Below are 22,662 nucleotides of genomic sequence, written 5' to 3'. Positions count from 1 at the left end.
TCTAACTTAAATCTCCCTTGTCTTAGGGAGTATTAGGGACGTCTCATTCTCCCTTGTCCTATCACTATCCAACTGTATGGATCTAATTTAGAGAGATTTTAATTGAATAACTTCATTATATTTTTTATTTGAACTTTCAAATTCTCATGTGACATTTCATTCAAAGCTATCTTCAAAATCCCCTCAGGTGGAAATAAGGCTTTCTTGGTATGATTAATGTCTTCCACAAGCTAAGACTTAGATCTCAAGGATCTATATCATACATCACTGATCAATTCCAAACTTTAATAGGATAGCACTCGACAGTACAAATTCCTTACCATTCTATCCATAGTCTCACAGATACTAGTCCTGGCATATTTCTTTTTAACATCCTGAATATATTTTTCTTGTCCATAATCAACTTCTTTTGTTAAAAAGCTTTAATTGAAGACAAATTCTTTTCAGCTGAAGTCTGTTATTCGCACCAGAGTGTCGATATGACATAGCACCAGTGCAAAATTACTAATTGCCCTCTGAAACCATTCATCACACGGTGACATTTCAGGACGCTGGTGGGGAGTGTATTCAGCTGGGGTTAGGGATTTTGTTGCAAGTATTTTGTCTTTTATTGGTCACTGTGAAAAAATACTGCAAGGTAAAAGAATTCAGACCAAGCCTCTTTTACTTACCAAGAACTGAAAAATGTTACCGTCATTGGCATTATCATTGCTAAATATTAATTGAATCAAGGAGACGATAATATTCAAACATGAAATACTAGAAATACTAGAAAATATTTTCACAATAATAGGTGTAAAGAATGGTTTTATTCAACAGAAATATTATTCACAATAACTGCAATAGCATTTTTTTTTTAGTCTATGTCTTTTCAAAACAATGTAATTAAGCATGTAATAAAAAATCATTTTTTCCACCTAAAAATGTTAATAAAAATATTTTTCCCACCTAAAATGTCAATTAATTGTTTCTGAAAAGCAATTCAGTACCTGATTTAAAATTTTCTTCCCCCAAATTACACAGAAATCTACACTAATTAAAATACCAGTACTCTGCAAATATATCCTACTTTCTGTAAGTTTGGTCTCTCAACACTCCCAAATTTGGAGATATAAGGTCATTTCTAGCATAATTGTAAGAAGCATGTTATGGAAGCAGCATAGTTCCCAGTTAATTAAACTGGGTAGAGTACTTGATTTTACATCAGATTCACTCACACAAACACACGTAGGTCAGAAGAATATTTCTTGTAAATACTCTCTATGAGCTACTGTATGAACTAGCAGTATGTAAAAAAAAAAAAGGACCCCTATGACAAAGTGGGAAACCACGAGAGAAGTTAACCTCTACTTTACCATCGACATTTTTTCTTGCAGGTCTAAAGTAAAAAAAACCACTTCAAAATAAAATAAACCCACCCACTCTAAATACTTTCTTTCCTGCTGGTATGTTTGAGAGCTTTCCCATGAAAAAGCAATATATAACTTAGGATTTTATGAGCTTTCAGTTATTTGGGAACACGACAGAATAAATCAAGTGCTGAGTTTTTTGGCTTAGCTTTCATGAGACTTCACATTAATGTTTCTAAGCCCAGCATTACTGCTGAGAAGCTTTTTGGGCATGCTGAGAATCGTTGCTCTAAAATATCACAGGAATATGTTGTATTCTCAGATGCTGTCGTATCATGGTTGCCCCTCGAGAAGACAAAAACAAGGAAGAACTGCGGCCCCTAAGAGTAGGAGTGGCTTCACACTGACTAACCCTCTCTTAAATCCAGATGTTCTTAGTGATCTCACATTTTTACTTGCGTGCCATGACCTATGGCAGCATTCATCTGCAGCCTTTCCGCTGTGTAGTGAAAGTTCATCTCTGTTGCCCACAGTAGTTAATTCCCATAAAACATGTCAGAAAATCTGGTTACTCAGATCCAGGGTTAAAAGGGTGGCAATGACACTCTTCTAGAAACACCACTGCTAGTCTGCCTTTGTAAAAAGGAATAGCCCTCTGGATTGAGGATATTGAGGCAGGAAGGGGATTTTGGAAAAAAAACAGTGGTATCAGGAACCATTTTATAACCATTTCATTGCACTATTTATAGTTCCTGGGAGTGATGATAGGGTTCAGAACAGAAAATCCATATTATTTTGATTATCCAGGCAGAGTTATGAGTGTTTTTATATCTCACTGTGTAATTTTATTTTGAGCTTCATTTTTCATGCAGAATTCTTCCTTGGTCCTAAACAAGGTATTTATCTGTGAATAAAATAAATTTGCCAGTCTCTTCATGCAGTTGTTTCATCAGCTGATTACTAGCATTCTGAATCAACTAAAATACTGGAAATGCAAACTCTGTGGTGAGTCAGTGAAATCAAGCTAAGAAAAAAAGCAAATAAACAGTTTGATCAAAAAGAAGAAAATACATAATTGCTATTTCAAAATCTTTTCTTGCTCTGTGGCTAATCAGACTTTCCTCACAGGTTCTGTAATGTCTTTTAATAGGAATGGTCAAGCATTCTAAACCACAGTCTCTGGAAATCATTCTTATATCATGCTAAACAGATGGTACAACTGTCCTGTAGCTTTATCTGACTTTAGACATTCAGGATTTCTAGAACTTCCTGTAAAGACAGCAGATGAAGGTTCATTCCATCCTCTCTCTCCCGGGAAAAAAATCATTTTGATTACTCAGTCACAGAGAAAATTTATCAGTCCTTTCATACAACAATACATTATATTTGCACCCATTCAGAGGTAGTGGTAGGGTTTTGTATTTGTTTGATTGTTGTATGTTTTGTTGTTCTGTTTTGTTTTGTTTGCAATGTTTGTTTTGCTTTGTCTTTTAAAATATAAAAAGATGTAAGGACCATGTATTTTCTTGTTGTTGTTGTAGCACAAAGAAGAAACTTTGGAGTTTTTTCAGAATATGAAGCAATCTACTTGCAGCAAGTTGTTTGGTTTTACTGGGTTGTGTTTCTGAAACTTCCATCCATTCCTTAACTATTTCATTTTTAAACAGCTGAAAAGCTTAGACCTTAGACAACTGTATTTTAGTGAAAATGTAGGACTTCATTTTTTAAGATACTGCAGTGAAAAATTACAATAATTAACACCTATGCAATCTTAAGTAATACATTAAGAATTCAATTTCTGAACAGGGTTCAATTATTCTGTTATGCATTCTGCCTGCATTTCAGACACTTAGGTATATAAATGTGCGTAAAATTGGCTTTGCAATTTTGTTGGCAGAAACCTAAGCCCAGGTACGTGTAGGACCTATTTTGTCCCTTTTTGTAATTATGGGCTCTGTCTCATTTTGTCAGTTTATGTAGTGTAGCAGACATTTGCAAGTATTCTCAATTATTTTTAACAAGTACTCATTGTACAGTGCATGAGACTATTACTGTTGGTAAGGTAATATTGATCTAAATGCAGAAAACATTCTGCTTTGATTCAATTTCCATTGATGTGTGTCGGTGTGTTGAGAATAACATAATTAGGAGGAGGATATTCCCATCCTTTGCCAGAAGGTATCCAAGAGCATTATTTTGTGCAACATAGCTATGTCAGTCCCATATCCTTTTTGAGAGCTCCTTTCCTTTATATGAAGCTTACTAACTTGGTTAGCTCAAAGAACTCTGCTGAGAATGTCCTCAGGATTCAAATGCTTTATCAACCGAGATTTGCTACAAGAAATTGCCAGATGCAGAAAAACTGTACCCCAGCGGTCCTGACTTGTAGCTGCTTTATTTTGTAACTACTTGTTGTAACCTTGGTAACCAACCACATGGAAGAAAAATGCTAGAATCACCTGAGTAACCATGGAAACACAAACAGGAGTAATTGGATAATCTGACCTTACCTACAAGACACAGGAGATGCTTTCTGTTTAATACCTGGACATACCACCTTGAAGTTAGTCTTTTGGAACAAGTAATGGTTTACCAGTGTAAAGTGAGAAACAAAACACATATACAAAACACTCAGTGGAAAATAAGATTCTCTGTGTGCTTTTCCTTTCTGATTACATTTAAATTAAAGAAACAAAATTCTGTTGTCTTCTATGTCTATCAGCTAATAGTAGAGCACGTGTGTATTCCTGTACAAAAGCTTATACTGCCAGTACAATGCAGGGAATGGGAGTACATCCCTGAAACATGCCACATACAGCATCATGCAGGTACTGGAGCAAATGTACCCCATAACTATATATCTGGAAGATAAAAGAACTGTGCATTATGGGGATAATCTTTAGTCTGAATGTGTTCTAGATATATCTGCATCGTGGTTGAAAAGGGCAGTGTACTGCTCGGCATGTCATGACAAAATATCCAAACTAGATCAGTTTGTACTGGATGAACATGTGTACATCTTATATACATACGTATTCTGTGATTTCCCGCAGTAAACTTTTCTGCCCCACAGCACTGGTTTTGTTGCTGCCCAAAAAACCGCAGCTTCCTACACAGTGAAAATGGAAAAAGTTTTGAGGTCATATCATGTTTGATTCTCTACTTTGACAGTTAAATAGATATACAAGATGTCACAAAGAAGTCAAAGCATCTCTACTGCACATTATGTAAATTACCCATTTTCTTGATCATCTCTAAGATCTAAGTGCCTCAGAAGCATTCTAGTTTGCCAAGATAAAAAGGATTGATTTTTTATTGATTTGGGAGAATTCTTCATTCTGTTCATTGGTAGGCAGAGAGATTTCCCTTAAGTAGATGGGGTGAGCTGAAGTATCCTTAATGTTTTGTGTTACCAATATTTGGTCAGCCCTATTGAGCAGCTGGAAACGAAATAGAGCTTTTCAGCTGCAAGTAAGACCATTCACAATACTGACATTTAAAAACACAACTTTGTGACTGCATATTCCTTCCTTCCCTCTCACCAAACTCTTTGGTCTTTGCTGCTAGTGACCCACTTCCATTGCTCCACCGAAGCACTGTGCCTGTAGATCAGACTATGAGGTTTAAATCTTTGTTTGAACTGCTAGTGGAGATTTTAGATTTGTTAAGGTTCTCCTACAGTGTGCTCTGACAAAAATACTTTCTCTTTGCTGCGCTATGGGATATTGCGCATCTCTGTAATCCCACAGTTCCTGCATTTTCCTCTGTCTGTACTTGTTGTTTGTCAATCTGGGGGAGTTCTTTGTATAGATGAGGAAAAAGTAGATAGTGATCCTCTCCCTCTGCTCTGCACTGGTGAGGCCATATCTGGAGTTCTGTGTGCAGTTCTGGGCTCCGTAGTTCTAGAAAGACAGAGAACTTCTAGAGAGAGTCCAGTGGAGGGCTGCAAAGATGATTAAGTGCCTGAAGCATTTCCCCCTTCTACAAAGGCTGAGAGAGCTGGGACTGTTCAGCCTGGAGAAGACAGAGAGAGAATGTTATCAATGCTTCGAAATATCTTAACGGTGGGTTCCAGGTGAGTGGGTCCAGGCTGTTTTCAGTGGTGTCCAGTGACAGGGCAAGGGGCAACAGGTACAAAATAGAAATCAGGAAGTTGCATACAAACATACAGAAAAGCTTATTTATTTTGAAGGTGGCAAAGCACTGGTACAGGCTGCCCAGAGAGTCTGTGATGTTTTCCCTAGAGATATTAAGAACGCACCTGGATGCTTTCCTCTGCAACCTCCTGTAGGGAACCTGTTTTAGCAGGGAGTTGGACTAGATGGTCTCCAGAAGTCTCTTCCAGCCCCTACCATTTTGTGATTCTGTGATTCTTCACCTTTAATTCTTATGCTGCATCTTTTGTATGGAACTGGAATCCTTCTGCTGACCCTGGTGGGAGGACATGAGATGGACCAAGAAGAGCATTCTAAGGTTATCACAGTGAACTTGCAATTAAGTTTTAGCTAAAACTTCCTTTGTCTTATGGTGGACAGATCATATGAAGCTGATGTAAGAGTATGGTGCATAAACAACGTAGTATTTGGAAAGCATGAACGTAAGCAGATACTCTGTGGTAAGGGTTTGTGTGTTGCCTTATAATTTGTGGAAAATTTAAGGTGCATCAGCTGTCCTTTCTTGGAGCCTTCTTTAATTTAGATCTATGATAAATTGCACCAAAAGTTGTTTGGTGAAACATTCAACTGCTATTTCTTAGAGGCAGTCTGTGAGATTTTCTAGTTTATTGCTGAAGCACTGAGGAGACCATAAAGTAAACAAAAATACTACAAGAGTGAAAGTTATCTTCCAGTAAGAATGAAAAGTAACAATCTAGACCAATTGCTAAATTTTACCTGCAATTGCCAAAATTCCCTTTAGATTTTTTTTAATACACTGCAGAAACATCTATGGATGTATGAACTTGCTTTACTTTTATAGGTTTTGCATCATTCAAGGCAGATGGAAACACCTTTTAAAGCTGGTGATCACTCTTGACTTTAAGACTTTGTGATTTTGGCAGATTTTGAACTTTTGATCTTTCAGAGCTAAGTTATGCTTTAAAAATATTTTAAAATGGGTCAACAGCTCCTAAGACTCTTGAGTCTTTCATTGTTTTAAATGAAATTTGGAAGATTAACTAACCTCCCTCATTAGCTCCCCCAGTTATCACCTCCCTAGTGCTGTCAGCTGTAAATCTCTGGAGAAAAAAAAATCCAGTGACTTAGTGTTTAGCAGCCAAATTCCCTGGTGAGTTAATTCTTTGTACTTTCATGGACTTTTTCATTGACTTCACAGTGGCACGTCTGAACTGCAACAGACTGTTGCATTTCAAATACTTTATCTGAGAATGATTTTGATTTATTTGTATCCTATGGAGACTCAATCTGGAATAGGATACCGACCAATCCCAGATAGAGAAATAGGAGGCTGTGAATTGTCACATAACATGGGGTAAGTGAATACTGGACATAAATATTCACTGTGCTTGTACCTGTTTGGTGCTTGTGCTTAAAAAAAGGGCCTTCTGCCAAGCTTGAATCTATCTCTGTCTCTAATGGATTGTAAAATACTGGCATTGTAACAATTAAAAACTTACAGTAGCCAAATTAGCACCTGGTTCTCTGAACGATCATACTCTGGCACAGGGAGCAGGAAAAGCCAGCCAACTGGCTAGCAAGGTACATGTGAGTAGAAGAATCACGTTTTGCTGTGTTTGGTTGGTCATAATCATGACTAATCGAGCAGAAAACTCTGAAATGCTGGTGATGGCATCTGTGGCATTAAAAATGAGAGATTTTCACAGATTTGTAGGGGTTGGAAGGGACCTCCAGAGATCATCAAGTCCAAGCCCTCTGTCAAAGCAGGTTCCCTACAGCAGGTTGCACAGGTAGGCATCCAGGCAGGTCTTGAACATCTCCAGAGAAGGAGACTCCACCACCTCCCTGGGCAGCCTGTTCCAGTGCTCTGTCACCTCACTGTAAAGAAGTTCTAGCACACATCTGTGCTGAACTTCCTATGCTGCAGTTTCCAGCAGCATTTCCCCTTGTCCTGTCTCCACTCACCACTGAAAGCAGTCTGGCCTCGCCATTCTGCCCCCCACACCTTAGATATTTATAGACCTGGATCAGGTCCCCTCTCAGTCTTCTTTTCTCAAGGCTGAACAGACCCAGTTCACTCAGCCTTTCCTCATAGGAGAGATGCTCCAGGCCCTTCACCATCTTCGTGGCCCTCCGCTGGACTCTTTCCAAGAGATCCTTGTCTTTTTTGTACTGGGGAGCCCAGAACTGGACACAGTACTCCAGATGAGGTCTTACCAGAGCAGAGTAGAGGGGGAGGATCACCTCCCTCAACCTGCTGGCCACGCTCTTTTTAATGCACCCCAGGATGCCATTGGCCCTCTTGGCCATGAGGGCACACTGCTGGCTCATGGCCAACCTGTCATCCACCAGGACACCCAGGTCCCTTTCCGCAGAGCTCCCCTCCAGCAGCTCACCCCCCAACCTGTACTGATGCATGGAATTATTCCTCCCCAGATGCAAGACTCCACACTTGCTTTTGTTAAACCTCATCTGGTTTTTTTCTGCCCAGCTCTCCAGCCTATCCAGGTCTTGCTGAATGGCAACACAGCCTTCAGGCATGTCAGCCAATCCTCCCAACTTCATATCATCAGCAAACTTGCTGAGGGTGGCCATTATCCCCTCATCAAGGTCATTGATGAAGATGTTGAACAAGACTGGACCCAGCACAGACCCCTGAGGAACACCGCTGGTTACAGGCCTCCAACCAGACTCTGCACCACCAACAACGACCCTCTGTGCTCTGCCAGTCAGCCAGTTCTCAACGCACTCATATTTTAATATGGATGTTACTGAGGTTGGAAGAAGGTTGCTCACTACATCTTTGTTGAAAGTTATTTGTTATTCTGCTATTCCCTTTCATCATTAAAGAAGAAAATATTGATGTATTTGACAAAGACCACTCCTTTTTCCTGCAATTGCCTTTCTATAGATAATTGAAATAAATAACTCAAAAACTGGAAATGTAACGCATTAACTGGTCTAAATGATCAAAATACTATATACAACTTATTTGTTTATATTAAAATCAGGATTATATCACTAGGAATAATTAACTATAAGAAAAAGGAAAATAAGTTTTCTCATTATCAATGCCCTCTCCGTTTTCTGTGTGTTTCCCTCAAGCACTGCTTAAAGGCTTACAGAGAATATACAAAGATAAAGAGAAATACAAAGATTCAGATATGATATGTGAGAAAAGTAACGTAGTCTAAATCAGTAATTTGCACTCATCAAGAGCAAATGCTTGTGACAGGCAAAACAGGAACAGGAAGGACTCTCTTCTGCAACTTCTCTGATGTTTGTAATAAATACAGCAGTAAACTTTTCAGAGATGTCCTTAAAGATAAAAGAAAGCTATTGTAGAGGAAAAACAATGAGAAACTGCTTTGGTTCTGACTGAGACATCTTGATGCATTCCAGCGTTTAAAGCATAGACCAGGTAGTTTTTGCCCATTTTCCCCATCTGTGTCCTCATAGATTCTTCATCTCCTTTAGCATACTTTGTCAAACACACTTTAAAGAAAGAACTGCTGAGGATGAGAAACTAGGAGGATGAGAGTAATAATAACATGAATTAGCAAATATCCCACATCTAACAAAGGGTGAAAGGACCAGAAAATAATTATTTTATGCGTGGAACTGCATATCTGGAGAAGAGGAGATTCAGGGGAGATCTTATCTCTACAGCTAACTGAATGGAGGTTGTAGTGAGGTGGGAGTTAGCCTCTTCTCCCACGTAACTAGCAATACAATGAGAGGGAATGGCCTCAAGTTGCACAAGGGGAGATCCAGGTTGGATGTTAGGAAATATTTTTTCTCCAAAGGAGAATGTCAGGTGCTGGCAAAGGCTGCTCAGGGGAGGTGGTGGAGTCAAGAAACATTTAGGTGTTGTACTGAGGGACATGGTTTAGTGGGAAATACTGGTAACAGGCAGATGGTTGGACTGGATGATCTTAGAGTCTTTTCCAATCTTGGTGATTCTATGATTCTATTATATCACTATTTGGTTTGTTGTTTTGGTTTGGTTTTTTTGGTTTGTTTTTTTTTTTTTCAACTCATTGGGTTACATAATTTTTAGTAGCAGAGCTGGGCAATATTATTCCATTTCTTTGAAACGACAGAATGTAGAATCAGTGCATGCATCTTCCACTTAAAAGCATTTATGTTTGCATTCAGAGCATGAAGATAACAAAAAAATACACTTCTGAAAATTTGGCCCAGCTTTGCTTTTTTATGCTAATTTTTAAAAGTAGTGCCAAAAGAACGATTTTCTGTCTAAAATCCTGTGTGTTTTCCTATTTTTATAGACAAATCTTGAAATCTGCTTGCATCGTTACCTGCAAATTTTAACCTTAGGCCCTCACTTGTCCTCAATCTGAAAAAGTAACAGAATATATTGATTTATTTGACATATTTATTTGATATTTATTTGGCTTTTTTATTTTACATGTACTATACAGTATTGTATGGGGCTGTAGAATCATGGTCTGAACCTCTGAGGCGAGCAATGAGTCAGCCACAGGAGCACAGGTGAAGGCAATCCACCTGTGCTGCTGGAAGGGGTGGAGCCTGGCTCCACCTCTCCTTGACCCATTTAAGAGCTGACTGGCAGTAGAGAAGGATCTCTTCTGGAGATCCACTTCACTGGAGTTTACCATGCAGACCCACGATAGGGTGAGTGTCCTTTTCTGCTCTAGTATAATAATTACATAAGCCTAGCTTTTGAATATACTATATCATCTGTATATTCATTGGTTGTACAAGTATAGTAAATTTGTTTTCTTAAAATCAACCTGAAAGTTACGTTTTGGCACTGCAGTATTTCTTAACTCTACTAACAAGCTATTTTTAAGAAATAAACTTTAAAAAAAAGTACTTCTCAAGAAGAGGAATGAGGCAGTGGCAGAGGTTGCCCAGGAAGATGGTGGAGTCACCATCCCTGGAGGTGTTGAAGCACTGTGTGGAAGTGGCACTGAGGGATGTGGTTGGTGGGTATGGTGGGGTTGGGGCTGACTGTTGGACTAGATGGTCTCAAAGGCTTCTTCCAACCAGAATGATTCCATGGTTCCATCCTATGCAGCATCACTTCTGTAATTCTATAATAGCCAGAGTATATTTATCCCACAAGTGGCAAATCAAACAAGTGTACTTTTTTTTTTCCTCTGGGGTTGAAATGTGAATTAAAAAGAAGTTACTGCTGTATTGTGGATGAAAGAGGCATTCTGCACAAGGCTGAGAAAGTTGTATGAGCGCATAGAATTTGCTTAGCAGGCAGCCAGTAATCTATGTGATAAGATGTCACACTAGATATGTTGTCAATAATCCACCACTGTATCTAAGATCTGAGCAATGTGGAAAATTGTTCCAAATCATTGGGTAACATATTTCTTCCATAGCTATCTCTCATAGCTATCTGAGGTAGCTTCATGCCTCTGGTAGAAAGTTCTCTGAGCTCTTCAGTTAATCCTGAGAATCATGCAGCTGGCTGTGATGTGCTTTTTTCAGCATCCTGACTTGCACAAGGAGGCTGATGGCTCTCATTCCCATCTCTTGATATACTGACTCCACAAAATGTCCTTTCTGAGAATTTATTCTGGGTAATTTTCCAGCAGAGAATTCTTGTTCCTGGAAGGCAGGCAGTTTGTAGGGTTTGGTGATAGCTGTTGTTGTTCATTTTGTTTTGTTTTCCAAAAGTAGTTGAAAAAATTATGTTGAATTAAATATGTCTATTATTTCCATTGCCAAAATTATTCTATCTTTTCTTGCTGGATATGCTGCAAGTCACAGGAAGACAGACAGATGATCAGGAGGCTGAAACTGATAAAGTATTTTGGGATGTTTCAGTATGAGAAGCTCTACACAAATGCATAGTAACAATAATAATATAGACATTTCCAGTCTGCTCAAATTTAAGGACAAATTATCATTAGAGTAAAAAATGAAATTCAGATAAAATCTATTTCTCATGCCAGCGTTAATCAAATAAATGATCTATGGCCAAAATTATGCTCTATCATCCTGTGCAAAATGGATTAAAATAGGGAAACTTAATTTATTGCTGCTTTACCATAAATATTTAATTACTGATTTGGGTACTGATAAACAAAGAAGGCAAATATTTAATTCTGTTTTTGTCACAGGCAGCCCTGTCTCTCCTTATATAGGAGCCCTACAGCTCTTGCTGTCAGCACCTGGAAACTCGCGCATCTATTTGGTTTCCTAAACTGACTTTGTTATGCTGAGTTTATTATTATTCTACATGTGAAACTCAGCATTAGCTTTTTCCTAGCACTTATTATTTTTCAGTTCAGTTACCAGCCTGATGGACTACATGCTTCAGATCTCTGAACGTTTCTTTAGAACTTATTTCCACAAGCAGTACTCTGTGTTATAGCAAAAGCAAGTGGCGTTTTAAACCTAAAACAAAATGGATCTCCTAATACTTTAGTAGTAGCAGTATTTTGCTAATGGTGTCTTTAAACTTTAAAATGAGGTTTTCAAAAAGGGGTCTCACCCTGTTTTTACTTTAATGCTTTTGCAATTTTGGCAGTGCAGCTATAAAATTCATTTGCTCCAAGAAATCTCTTGCTCTTCTACTTTCCAATACTTAGGTAAGATCTACAATTTTTTTATTCAGATGTTTGTTCTGATATCATCTGTCAGAGATTTTCCAAATATAACTTGTACTGGCAAAATGAAGTGAATCTATATGAACTAAAATCTATAGTAAATTTAAATTCTGTACTCTCAGTCAAGAAAAGGAAGAAGGGAGCAAACACATTTTCCAAAAAGAGAACAGTGGGAATAATCAGTTTGTTATTTGTGTTAGGCAAACAATATTTATGGGTAACTTCGCAGAAGAGAAGCTGTTAGCAGGACTGAATATTCTGATTGTAGTTCTGTGGATATTCTAATGAAGTATACATAAAATTCCTAAACATTATACGTAAAAAAAGCTTCTAGAATATATGACGAAAGGTTGGTTCTATGAGAGCAATCATAAACTGTACAAAGGCAAATCCACTTCAAAAACATACGTAAAAGTCAGTCAAGATGTTTGGAAGCCTTTCCTTTAAATGAAACCAACTGCAATTGCTGAAGAAGTGTCTAAGTACTGTGTGTGTCCTATTATGGTTATGCTTCTCTTTACTTTTACATAGAAGTCTGGAAGAAAGGCAAGTGCTTTCTGAATTTTGTGCAGTTTTCCAGAATAAGCGTTGTTTTGAAAGATTGATTGCCCAAATATTAAATCTGGAAGTGAATTTAAAGGTATCCAGAGAAGCCCTAAATTAAAAAATAAAAATCTAACTTTCACAGTAAATAAATTAATTGGTTTAGATTTAAGAAAGGATGTGGAGAGTTTGGAGGTGAAGGAGTGGGTTATAGTCCTCACAGTAACATCAAGTACAGAAAGAAAAGTATGTCAAATCTGCTGTTTTGTCCTGCTGGTGGGAAAGAAAATGTTTCAGTTTACACTTCTTGCTTGCTTTATATGCGATTTTGTTTCTTGGAGTACTGCCCTTCTTCCTTACTGTTCCTTTTCCACCTGACAATGTCCAGAAGTGTTTGGGTCTCGAGTACCCCCTCAGAGCAGATGATCCATTTGATGTTGTTTGGATCCTGAACAGTTTACATAGAGTATAGTTTGTTCCAGCAGTATAGCAATTAATCTCTCTTGCTCTTCTTGTAGAGTGTTCTAACTGGGATATTCTACTCCTTCATGCTTTAAAAAAAATAACTTGAAACTCTCTTGCTAATCACATAAATTGTATTGCGTGCATTATGCAGGATTTTCAGAGGGCATGAATTTCCAGCAATTCACTGCTTTCTGAAGTATTGACCAACATTTTCCTTAGAAAAGGATTATTTTTATGTGAAACTTATATTTTTTTCTGACTATCAAAATATTTGGACACTTCAATAATTATAGTGACTTTTGAAAAGGACAAAATGCTGTTTTGTTTCAAGACTTAGTCTTGATAAAATGCCTGAAATGACAGTGCCAAAACTTGCTGGAGATATTTTCTGAGTGCAGATACCAAAGCTGGTGTCATATCCTTCTGCCATTATGGCAGTGAAAACATATAAGCAACTTGAAATACCATAGGCAACGATAAGTTTACAATTATAGCATTTTTTGTATAAATTCTGGCTTTCTCAAATTCAGGCTTATTTTAGGTTTGTATGGATTTATATACAGAACCCACTTGCCATTTTCTGTCACTCTATCTGTCCCAGCTTTCAACACAATTGGTGTCTTTGGCATGAACTGTAGAAATGCACTCACTTTAAGGATCCTTACATAAACCAGACAGTAGTATAAAGAACATTTTGCTTCAAATTCAATCCATTTTAAAATTCCAATACTGAAATTTTGATGTGTGGCTCTTCTTTCTAAAAGATGTGCATATAGACAAACCCATGGGTTGCCTCAACCCAGAGCAGAGGAGCTGAGGGGAGGCCTGATGGCAGCTGCAGCTCCTCACAAGGAATGGAGTGGCAGTGCTGAGCTCTGCTCTGTGTGACAGAGACAGGGCTGTTAATTTGGTATCTATGTTTTTCCTTCCTAATGATATGACCGAGACTATTTTGGAGGTGCTGTTTGGTCTGGAATCATGAAAAATATTCATTTAGCAAGAAACCGTTGAAGTCATTCTGTTTTTCACATCATCAAATAATTTCTTGCAGATCTGAGTGACAGTTACATATATCAGCCACAGCAGAGGATGACTAATTTTTTATTCATTTCAGTACTAAAATCACAATTGTTTTAACACAAAATGTGGATTAAATTCAAAGTTTTACTTACAGCTTGTCCAGTCACTAGAAGGTTACTCAGTGATGAGTAAACCATTAGATTGATTTCCTTCTTTCCCTTTAGAAGTGGCTGCTGTTGGCAGTGGTATAACACCCATGGAAAGGAGCTGGTCATATTTGCAGCAGAAAGTAACACTTCTCTCACCTGATGGGTGCAGCCTTACCCTACAGGTACCTCAGAGCCCAAAGTATTTGTTTTCACTATGCAGTGTAATGTTTGGTTTTCTAGTACAGGGCATACTAAACTAAATAATAGAAAGAATTCAGTCTTCAGAGTTGTATTTTTCTCCTCTTTTCTCTTTTTTTTTTAATTTCTTTTACGCTTTTACATTAGATTTATTGGCATGTAGCTTTCTGCTCGCAGATTTTAGAGCATATGTTTCTTATATAAATTGTGCTATTTAGTTTGAAAATATTGCATTGTCACACACCAGTAACATTATTTTATAGAAAAAACTAATGTGACGATGAACTGTGGAAGATATTTATGAGGAAGATGCTATGAGCCAATACTTAAACCAAAGTTTTACTTTGAGAGCTGTATTTAGTTAGGGACTGAAGCACAATTTTTCTCAAACTTGTATCTCCTTCGTGAAATACTGAAGTTCTCCACTCCCAACGAAAAAGTTTGCTGTATGAAAACAGAAAATAACCTTTTTCTTGTAGATCTACTGTCTGCAGTTTCTTCCCTGGCAGGTGACCAGAGGTACCTCATGGATTCAGCACTCTTCATTCACACAAATGTAGCAGTAGGACTCTCATTTCCCAGAAATGAAAGAAAATCCAGCCCCGAAAGTATGTGGTTCCAAAGATACCCATCCCACCTGCAGCCTTACTTGTTCTTGAGGAAACCATGATGCTTTCTTAGAATTCTAAATGATGCTCTGTTTCTAAGCATTCTCTTAATTAAGCACTGTCTGCAGCCCTGATCAATGCATTGTTAATGATTTCTAAATCACTTACCTAACAACCCTTTAACGTACGGTCTCTGAAGATGTGAAAGTACTTTCTCCTATTAGTGACTTCAGCCCATTAATCATTATAGTGAATAGTACAGTCAAACATTTAAAAAAAAAAAAAAAAAAAAAAAGCAGTGTCTGTCGACCTTTTATTTTATTTACTTGGATTTTCTACTCCTTCATTAAAAGACAGGCCAGGGTGGTGGGATTAGATAGAAAATTGTTGTTCTTCACTGTTACTAGGGCATAATGTTCTGTCCTCATCCAATCTGTGATGAAATCAGGTTACTTACTTTTTTTCCAAGGCTTACACTAGTTCAGCAATAATTCTGCAAGCTTATAGGCCTTTACTATTATCTTCTGCACACTGTATTTATTTGACTTCTTTTTAGTTTCTCTTCAATTTTTCCATCAGTTTCAAATGCCAGATCTTCATACACTCTGGAAAAATAAAATTATATAATTTTGTAAAACTTTCTAAATAGTTTAATTTAAACTAAGAGTATACATCTATATCTTGCATAGTTCCCTGTGCTTCTTCCATATTGGTTCCACAGTGCCTTTCAAAATTTATTCCTCTGCTCAGCAATGGATATTAATTATTGTCATCTTTTTCATTTTTCATATTTCTCATGTGTCCCTTGCAAGGCAAATTGAATAAACAACAAGAAAATATACTAGTAGCATTCTTTTAATTTTTTTTCATACAATAGCTTCTGTTGTAATGTATTAAAAACTTAAAACCATAAATCCCTTTAGAAGTAAAAAACATTAAGGCTGTGCAAGCTTTTATATTCTTATGTCTGTTTAAATCAGCAGGGTGGTCTGGACTCTAAACTAAACTTGAATGCAAAGGAAAACTTAGGGTGTCAACTACAGAGCTGACAATAGAGAGAATAAAAGCCTGAGAAAAGTCCTGAGGAGAGCTGTGAACAAGTGCTACCCTATCATTTTCAGAACCATAATTATTTCTGAGACCCAGAATGCATACAGAAAAGAGGGTTTCAACATGTACAGATATGATATTTTATTTCAATTGATCATCTTTATGTAGAAACAGAGTTAAAGCATTGAGAATATCATAGCATTTTTTCATTAATATACTATAAGCACTGTGCAATCCAATTGCTTTCCAGTAGAACAGTTTTGTTTAAAACTCTCTGCTAATACTGCTGTAACTACTTCCTACGTCTGCATAGATATTTTGATAGCAGAATTCCATGAAATGAATAAAATGTTTTAGAAAGTCGCTGCTGACACTCTTGCAATCTTTATAATCCCAAATGCTAAACTAAATATGGTAATATATGCAGTGGATTTGTCTTAATTTTGTTAATGCTATTCCCTTTCATTTGCCTTATTATATTTAAAATACCTGTAAGTACAGTTTTTGGGAAGTGCTGTGAGAAGAGACCTTACAAGGGTCCTGAGACATAGATGTCACTGCATATTATTTCCTTGAACTGATAGCAGTAATTGTTAGTCAGTAATTGTGTGTGCTGTTTCTTCACTCTTTGGTCTTCAGACTTGATAGCCATAGCTCCATCCTACTTTGTCACTGTGGAGTAGCTGCTCTGCAGGCAGTGCTCCTGGCATACCCTGCTTTGTGAAGAGAGGTGTAGAGGCAGAAGCAGTGTGGGTGCAATGCAGTGATGTGTGGGGGGCTATTTGTAAACAGGCATGGGACTTGTGCTGCCCTTGTGGTGAGGCACTGGTAGTGTGAACATCCCAGGATTTTGGAAGTACCTGCGTGTAGAGCTGTAATATTGCCAGGGGTTCTAGTACTCATATTTTTCTGGCATAATGTATGACCACTAAAAGGAGCTGCCATAAATCTGCAAACTCTTCAGCACTGTCATTGCTTGTTGCAACATGCAACACATTTATTTTTTTTTTCATTCAAGAGTTATAACCAGTAAAAAAATTGAAGTCTATGATTTACTCAAATTGCTTGTGGACAATCCGAGTCTTAAAGGTGCCAAAAAATACCAGAATGCCATTAAGTATTGCAATGATGGTGACATTTTAGGAAAAGCATGAGTGACATTTTGGAGAGTACTTCAAGGAAGCAGGGATGCAACTTCTTGCATGCGTTATTATCTGTTGTTAATCATACACCACTATTGAAAGAAGGAATATTCATTGCCAGAACAATGAATGATGATAAAAAATGGTAGGAAAAAGGTCAAGGAGGATTGGCCAACTATTACTGATGTGCCTTTGGAAATAAACTTCTCCAAACTAAATTAACGTAATGCAGCATGTAGCAGACATAAGTGTAGCTTTCCAGTTGTAAGTATATTTTGTCAGTGTGGCTTTATATTGCTTTTATCACAGTTACTCAGGATGAGACAATAAACAAAGAGGAGAAAAATATATCAAAGTTGGAAGCTATCTAGAAGTGAATTTTGATGAGTGGAAAATGGAAAAGTGGTTGCATGCCTCACAGACTGAAGGAGAACCAAAACACAAAGGCGGCTTGCAGGCAAGGATTATAAACTAGATGTGGGGAAAAAATAAAGATATTTGACAGTAGTAGGTTTGTTCATCTTGACAATGTTTGCAGTCTGCTTAAATGTCAAATTTGTACTTGTTGTGCAAGAGGGTCTCAGTCACACCAAGTGCATTGTGAGCAGAATCACTTCATGGGACTTAAATGCCACCTTGTTCATTCCTTCTGGGCTGCTGACCAAGAAAGTCAGTGCATTGTATTAATATCAGTAAGCAATATTATAAGAGTCATAGAGCATTTTCCTTTACCTGAATTGTCAGTACTACTAAAAAAAAAAAAAAAAAAAAGGCACAACAAAACTGTGATTGGATTTTCTTTTAGAAGAAGTCCAAGCAATGATCTGGAGTGGTTTGACACCAGACTGAAAATGCCAGAGAGACCTGAGCAGTGCCAGAGGCTGAGCAGTGTCACCTGGACGCATTCATACAATGCAGGGGGAAGTAACACATTTTAAAAATTCAGAAATATTTCAAAATTTAATTCCAAGCTCCTGATCTTTTTTTTTTTTTTTTTTATGGAATTTAATATTCTTTCCCAACTTTGGGGGACGTTTTCTACAAATTTGAATGCTAGAGCCAAAGTTAATATCTTTCACTGTGGTGCTGCAAGGTAAATCAGCAGTAGCTGAACCATGGAAATAGAATGTATTTGCTGAATGTGGCTGCTTTTGTTCCCCTCCTCACATTTGCCACAGATTATAGTCTTTCTTTCTCATTTGAAGTAATTTCCCTTATACATGTGATGGGAGTGCAAAGTGCAAGCTAATTTGGTGTGAGTTTGGCAACCCTGATTAATGATATTTATGTAATGTGATATATTATGGTATGATATATAAATCACAGCTCATTTGCAGTCATCAGCTACAAATTATAAAAGGAAAGTTCAGTGCAACAGTTTGTCACAAAAGAAAACAAAGAAAGGAAGGATAAAGGGAAAAGGAAGGAGAAATGGAAGGGCGAAGGGAAGGGGGAAGAGAAAGGGGCCACCCAAAACACCTCTCATAAGGCTGTGGTTGCTGCTTGCAGCAAAAATGACTACTTATGTCTCAGGCATTACAACTCCTCAACAATAATTAGATGTGAATGTACAGCTAGAATAGTCTGACCTAGCTGCTTAGAGTTTGTACTTAACAGTAGGCTGTTTAACGATGAATGTATAGATTGAACAACAATTTTCCCTGCAAATATTTTAGAATATGGAGGCACGCTGCTCAGTCCTGGTGACTAGCTTGACCTACTCAAATTCTCTGGTACTTTAGATTTCAGGAACCTCTTACGCTTAAATGGATCTGTCCTTTTCCAGATTCACACTCTATCAGTCGCCTCCTTATAGCATCTACACATTATTAAACTTTAGCCCTCTGAAAGCCTCAGAAAGATGCCCAGGAAATTACTTTCACTCTCAGTCATCTGGTGACACTGATATTCTTGTGATATTTTTGTGAAGGGAAAAGCAGAGAAAACTCATAAGGAGCATACTCTTTGGCTTGATTAGATAGTTTTCCTCTCAGTGAGGTTTTTGGCTGCTTTGACATAATTGAATAGCAGTAACATGCTTAAAAGACACTTTTTAACATATTATGTTGAAAATCTGTTCGTGATGTCAAGTCGTGTTGATATCCTGAAAGGAAACATTTGTTTGTCTTGATCTTTCGTAATCTATTAGTGTAATTTTACATATATAAATATATTCAAGACACACAGCAACTGAATATTCTCTTATAGTGAATCCTACTCCAGCCTACTCTGAGAACTGAATGGATACCAGACACAAAGAACATAAAGCATTTCTGTTCAAATAAAATAAAGCCCAGAAAAATACAATTAAAGCCCAAACCCTGTTTGACAACAAACTACCCACAGCTAATTGAGGATGTACTTCGTAATATAATTACCGTGGGTACAGTTCACATCCCTGTAGTCAATTTGCATCAGTTTTATTTGGGGTTTTGGTGGGTGATCATCTTTAGACATGAATTTAGACATTCAGATTTGCTGTGAGCTGACTCACAGTACACCATCTAGTGCCAATTGTACTTTTTTTCCCTGCTTCAATAATCAGCGCTTCCATTTCTCCAAGGTATTGTGTTATGTGATTGAGGCATATGTTAAACAATTGTTTAATTTGTTGGTTTAAGAACCAACCTTTACAGAATTTTTAATTAGAGTGTAACAGCAGAATAGTAAGCAAGTGGGCTGAGATTGCATGAACGAGGTCTTGAAAAGCATCTCACTTTCAGAGTCACAACCATTAATGCTCATGACAAAAGACAAATGTTTGCTGCTTGCTTGCTTGCTCCAGATAGCACATCTCTGCCACCCCAGGAAAAGATAGGTGTGTAACTGAGCAAGTTAATAGGTGGGCAGGGACTAGCCTCTTTACCCTTCTAGGTAGAAGAAGTGACAAGAAGGGAGAAGCAGCAGCCGGTATTTCAGCGTGGGTTACATCAAGTATGTGTCTGGACCCTCAGGTTTGTGTACTGTTGAAATCCCATTCATCTGGGTCCTTGTCTCATGGCTACCCAGACATGCTGGGGGAGAGCTCTGAGGGGGTGGACAATATGCCCACATCTGCACTAAACACATCTTCTGCTGTCGTCAGATGCAAACTAGATTCAGTTAACAGTTCAAGCTGCAACACAAATGCAAACAGAAAGTTCCTGTCTGTAGAGGGCAGCTAGTGGAGTTCAAGGCACGTTAAGCACCTGGTGGCATGGTGTGATGATACATCCTACACCACAACCATGTGAAACCAGTAGGCAAGACCACACTAGGACAGAGTTCTGCTCACAGAAAGCCAAAAACAATGTTGTGAAATCCATTTCTGTGGAAGGTTTTTTACTTAAGATATCGCTTCTATTATTATAATTTGTGTGCACTGGTCATGGGTTTACTTTGTGAAGGATGAAAATACATTGACAGGAAAACAGATGGAGAAGGTATTATATTCTAAGGCTTGAAATGGGGTCTTGCTTCCAGCTTTGACCAACGCAGGTTTATATATATATAGCTGCAAATAGCCTGAACATTGAATTTGTTTGTACCAGTAAAATTGGAACATCATACATATGTCATTTAGTAACCAGGAAAACACATCATCTTCATTTTGTTAATGTGTCTACTTCTAGACATTTACCATGCCTTACTATCAAAGAAAGCCTTTCTGCTTTATTTGAACCAGATTAGAAACTTGCTGTATTATGCTACTGCTTCCACAGAGCTTCTGTCGCAGTCTCAAAAGACAAACACAAGAGATTGTGGCTGAAACATAGCTACATTTAACTTGCAAGCATTTCACAATATCGATACCACCTGAAAGCTTCAGCAGCTCCCTCCAAACTGTGGAGATCACAAACGTTTCCATAGCCAGCTGCTCCTATAAATCTGAAAGAAACATCTCAATTTTTTGTGACGTATCAGGTATTTTTCTCCATGTTAAATTCACTTGTAAACATCACTGACAAGGTTCTCCATCAAGCTCTCTTCCAATCCACTGAAATCATGATTTTTCAATAGACAAGCTGATCCTCAGTTCTAACAAGGAAGAGTGAGCGTAGCCATCTGAATTTTCTCAGATGAGGGCTTATTTCTCAGTGACAGCTTCATTAAGAACTCATGGTGTTCCCTATGGCAGCCTTTCCTGTGCCATTTTCCTCTTACAGGTTGCCCTTATTAGCCTCCCTCAGCATAGCATGTGCGAGGAAATATTAACATCACAGTTAATCAGCTGTGCTTACATACATGCAATTTCTCAAAACATCACACAAAATAATCACAAAAGTTGTATCATTTTCCACAACTAGGTGAGAAAAAACTTCTCAAACACTACTTTATTCCACATTTACCTACCACTGATATTAAAAATATTTTTCCCTGAAGCATCTGTTACTAGCCCCAGGATATTGTACAAGACAGTCCAGTATTTTGATTGGATATGGTATCTTATTTGTCCCTAGCTCTGGTGACAGCAGCCTCAACCTGAAAACAGCCTGAAGTTTTGCGAATCCTCCCACGCTGTAGCACATCCAGCAAGGTGGCCTCAAACACAGCCTGGAGCTCAGGATGAGTGCTGGGGAAAGGCTGAAGCTCAGCCCAGTCCTGCTGCTCTCCAGCTATTTTTCATCAGGGAAATCTGCAAGTGAATATAAATCAGAACACATTGAGGTTTCCCTGATTCCTCTGTGAGATTCTAGGTTGAAGTTATAATACAGACATACAGTAACCTAAAAATCAGATTTGCTCCCTCTCTAGACTGCTGATGTACGAAGTTCAGAGGAAAGGAACAGCAGGTTCCAAATAAACAGGCATAACCCTCATTCAGATTGGTTTATATGCAATTGCTGTGTCATTTACATATATTCCATTGCATTTTCCATGCAATCAACATTAAGTTGAATGAAAGGCCCTTTTCTGAAGATGTAAGTTATCTTCTCATCAGTATGTAGGAAACACTCTAGATTAAATCAGAATATTTCTCAGAATGCTCTTGAAATTGCAGAGGTAAATCCAATCAGTTCTAATTCTGTTACAAAATCATCTGCTCAATTCTAGTAATTGTAGTCCATCTGGAAGTTTCTCTTCTCCAGTAAATATCTGTAAGAAATAGTTCAAAGTTCTGTTGAGTCGAGAGCAAAGGAACATGTAAGCTAATCCAGCCCAACTACAGTATTTCTTATACTTCTTCAAGAGAAATGCATATTTATGCTACTGCTTTATTTAATGGAGAAAACACAACGAAGTGGAAAAAGCCCAGGACCATTAAGCATGCCCCTTCTCTACGTGACCTTCTGTCTGGATAAAGACAGATTGCATCTACATGAGATGAGATAATGGCTCTAAATAGAGATCCTGGAAAAGTAGCTTTCAAGCAGTGTTTTCTGTTAATGACACTCTGGTAGCAGCAGTATT

General features: G+C 37.8%; 1 protein-coding gene and 1 long non-coding RNA gene across 2 annotated transcripts in view; one reads left to right on the top strand and one right to left on the bottom strand.

Moving 5' to 3' along the window:
• RIPOR2 (RHO family interacting cell polarization regulator 2) overlaps positions 1-22,662 on the bottom strand; it is a 213,335-nt gene that overhangs the window by 4,539 nt on the left and 186,134 nt on the right. The gene's annotated exons all lie outside the window — the stretch shown is intronic.
• Positions 10,102-22,302, top strand: LOC128091472 (uncharacterized). Its single transcript, XR_008211426.1, has 3 exons — positions 10,102-10,141; positions 20,146-20,225; positions 21,711-22,302. It is a non-coding gene; the product is annotated as an uncharacterized LOC128091472 (long non-coding RNA).

The sequence above is a fragment of the Tympanuchus pallidicinctus genome, unplaced genomic scaffold (genome assembly GCF_026119805.1).
Source record: "Tympanuchus pallidicinctus isolate F22 unplaced genomic scaffold, pur_lepc_1.0 scaffold5, whole genome shotgun sequence".
NCBI lineage: Eukaryota > Metazoa > Chordata > Aves > Galliformes > Phasianidae > Tympanuchus > Tympanuchus pallidicinctus.
This window is presented reverse-complemented; position numbering and strand designations above follow the sequence as displayed.